The sequence below is a fragment of the Triticum aestivum genome, chromosome 7A, assembly GCF_018294505.1.
Source record: "Triticum aestivum cultivar Chinese Spring chromosome 7A, IWGSC CS RefSeq v2.1, whole genome shotgun sequence".
NCBI classification, from domain to species: Eukaryota; Viridiplantae; Streptophyta; class Magnoliopsida; order Poales; family Poaceae; genus Triticum; species Triticum aestivum.
In genome coordinates this window covers 733,159,295-733,163,176 of record NC_057812.1, presented here as the reverse complement: position 1 = coordinate 733,163,176, position 3,882 = coordinate 733,159,295, and the positions used below count along the sequence as shown (strand labels likewise).

The 3,882-nt window shown below is 46.9% G+C and overlaps 1 pseudogene; it reads right to left on the bottom strand.

Moving 5' to 3' along the window:
- Positions 1-1,794: 1,794 nt before the first annotated feature.
- Positions 1,795-3,294, bottom strand: LOC123147215 (SPX domain-containing protein 3-like; annotated as a pseudogene).
- Positions 3,295-3,882: the final 588 nt, after the last annotated feature.

The window sequence follows — 3,882 nt, the reverse complement described above, 5'->3', positions numbered from 1 at the left end:
ACAGGATGTTAACCTCTTCATCCTGGACGAACAAATAAGTTCACTTTTATGCATAAGGGTGAGTTCTGTGCTATACTTCCTGAGGATGCAATCAATATAAAGTGTACAGTCGAAATGTTTAAGAAAAAATCTGCAAGGTATAGGTCCAAACTGAGGACGGGTTCTTTTGAAGGGAGGGAGGATGATATAACCCCATGTGCTATCACTAACAAAATTGTTACTCAGGCTAGCCAGGAACACAAAGAAGAAGTATGTTGTGCCTGCATTACGACAACAAGTCAATACGGCGAGGGAGTCGGACTGTCCAACACTGGGTCAACGACGAGAAAAATATGTTTAGAAAATAAGCTACAAAGCTCCCGCATTACGTAGCAAGACTGCAATGGATGAAGGACGTGGAGGTATTTTGAGACGAATTAGACACCGTGTGAGTTCCAGCCATCGTCCATTATCAAGTTTAGAGAAACCTTGTCAAAAATCTATGTTGGCGAGTGAGTTCCTGCGGCGCGACGCACAGGAAATTAGCTGAGCCTATAAGGTTCGTCCACATTATTCCTTCGAATTGAGGGGTTGGTGTGTTGTTTCTGCGGAGTTTGTGAATATTTTAGTAAAGCCGCAACGAGTTCTTGCTGCGATGAATTTTTGTGTCGTGAAAGATCGGGCTAACAACGGATCGACCCTTGTCTCGAGATTCGCTTCACATCAGAGGGAGAAGAAGAAAAGGGGATCTTGCAACAGAGGAGTAAAGTGGTTTGGTGGGAAGTGGTGGAGGAGGAGTGGCAGCAGACAGGAAGCTCCATGCCATGGAAGACATGGCAATGGCGGGATTTCACCCTAAAGGTGGGGAAGGAGATGTGGCAGCGCGGATGCCGGTGCCGGCGTGGGAGGACGAGGAGGAGGACCAATGACAGGAGATCACCTGGGCGCCACTGTCTGTGGACTCATGTAGGTCACCGCCTTCTATTCTTAGTTTGGGCTTTGATTTGGACAAATCGAATAGGTCGAGTGGGAGTTCTCTGAAATTTTTGGATGGGGAAGGGTGCGTGATAGCACTGGCCGGCGACGAAGATCTATGTTTTTCTGTTTTGAAGTGACCTTATTGTTTTGGTTGTTTTTAGGGTACATTTCAACTTCACACTTTTTTAATGTTTATTACACACCTTAGGAAATCCCATGCTCAAATTTGGTCACCTTTGAGTTGGTGTGCTATTTTCAAAGATTAACTGAGTTTCCAGCAATTAAAAAGGGCAAAAGGCTCTTCAGTTGCAAATAAAGTGCAAACGAGCTCCGAAATGGACGGAACTTGGCATGATGTCTTCATAGAACCCCCGTAGGGTTCCGTAAAAATGTGAGAGCATTACGGCAAAAACATGGTGCACTTACACACAACTTAATTATTCGAATGAAACACTCTGTGGCGAAGTATCAGGGTTTCAAATGGAGAACCGCGGCTTTTCACGCACAACTCAATTTTTCTACATTATTTCAACTTCAAACTTTTTCACGGTCTTCAAGTCCTGATATCGTTTCTAGTGGCGAGTGACTATTATGGTCTTTAAGTCCTGATACCGTGAGGGCTCTTGCATGTGCCCCTTTTGCTTACCACCGTTCTAGTGAAATTTTTAAGTTTCGGCGGGCATCATACAATTGAAGGCAAAACATGATCGTTTTCTATGTAATTTTATCTTTGGTTGATTGTTTTGTGTCTTGTTGTCTTTGCTTTATACATGCTACTGTTTTCCTTTAAAATTTTCAAATATATTTGTGTCTTTTCTAAATAAATAAATAAATAAGTAAACCACAATATGCCTTACTCGTATCATATAATCGGACGCCGGTAAGTAGCCATGGAAACCTATACCTACAATTACACTCATCTAATCTGTCAAACCACCCGGACAATACCATGTGCCTCAGATTGAACGAGATCGGCAACCTGGATGGATAGCAGCAGGCCATGCTCCGTCTCCTTTGCCAAGGGTGGCAGCGAGAAGTGCCCGTACGTGGAGCTCCCGCTGCGAAGCTCCCTCATGGCCACCAGCGCCGCGATGGTGTTCTAAGGATGCCCTGCTCCGTTGCCATGGGAGTCATCTCAGTGTCGGTGCAGCGCTTCCTCGTCCACGGATCACCACTGTTGTCGGAGGCGAACACAGCCTCCATGGTCTCCTCACACTCGCGGACGATCCTCGACATGAGCTCTGTCGTGTAGAATGGCTGCTTAAGAACCTCCTCGATGAAGGGCAGCCGGAGCAGGCGCCCTGTACGCTTGTCGTACTTCTTCAGGATCTTCGCCAGCCTTGCAATGTACGTGTAGCACTAGATGTTCAATGATCTTGGCCAAGTCATAAGACCAGTTGGTCGTGTGGAGAAAAGCTACGACTGGTCTGAGTAGAGACAGTCTCTGCAGGTCGAAGCGTACAATTCACGATAGTTGCTTTCTTTTTTATGAGAAAATTAGAGCAGAGCTTGTCGTGTACTCTGTTTTCTGTTTGTGTAAAGCTCTGAATTTCTTCCGATACTACCACGAACTTACAATTTCAAGAACCTTCCAAATTTCCTTTTTCTCAAAGCGTGCCCAAAAAATGTTACTTCGTACTGCTCCCTCGGTCCCATAGTATAACATTGTCATTGTTAAGCCAGAGGAGATGAAACAAACCTGTGTAGTTGACGGCGCTGTAGTTGAGGAGCAGCACCATCTCCCCGTGCAAATCCACGATCTCCCTCCTCACCTTCCTCATCTGCGCCGCACGCTCCGCCTCCGACGGCTCCTCGCCGGCCACCGCCTTCACCGTCTCCCTTACTTCCTGCACATTGTTTTGATTACATCTACTGCACTGTTTCAGTGTATTTTCTCAATCAACAGCAGGTACCTTATGGCGGATGATGAACTCTTCCTCCTGCTCGAGGAAGAAGGTGTTGAACCTGTCGACCTCGTCGTGGAGTTGCCGCACGAAGGCGGCCTCCGCCGCGGCACGGTGCGGCGAGGAGCTGGAGACGAGTCGGACGAGCACCTTGAGGCGCTTGTACGCCAGGAACTTGTCCCTCCACCCCGGGAGGCTCTCCTCGACCTGCTTCTTGAGCCTCTTCCCGAACTTCATCTCTCAACCTCAACTCCCTGGCTTGGCTCGCAAATGTGCTAGCTCTCGGCTACTTTAATGGAGTCAATGAGGCATGGAGATACGATAGTTCTGTGGGGAGGCGCCCCATTGTTATGGCGTGCAGGAGGGGGTTGGTCAGTTTGGAATATTTGAAGCATATGCTGCCTGCCCTGGTCGGCATGGAGGGAAGCTGGGAACTGACTATATTATCCATATACAGTACTAGGATTTGTCCATGTGAAGTATGGTGGACTTTGGGTCAAAGCCAACCAAGGATAGAATTCTTCGGGGGAGGAGTAAAGCTCCGTCAAAAAGAGGATGCAGGTAAGAAGAAGATATGCGGAGCATATTCCATTCCAGGAAGACTCAAGACAGACATGGAGCTTTATTAAACCTCTCGATCGAGTTTTCTCCTTCCTCTTTGGGCTCTGTCCATGGAAGGTATTATTCCACGGTTCCTCTCAAAAGAACGGTATTATTCCCTGGGAATAGGGGATCTTCGCAATTAATCTGGCTTTGTATAATAGTCTACTCTTGACAGGGCAGCATATAGCAGCTTCAGGATGTCATGTTTCGGACTCTTGCATGAAATTTTCGTCGCTTCTTCTTTCTCAGGCACAAATCTGGTTGTCTTTTTTATATATAATAAATTAAAAACATTATCTCTGGAGAGAGGATCCTCACCCGAATGCATTACTCAAAGGCCATCAAGGCGAGTTGTTACAAGAGAGTGCTAAGAGCATCTCCAGCCGCACTCCCAACAGGCCCCCAGGGCACCTTTTTA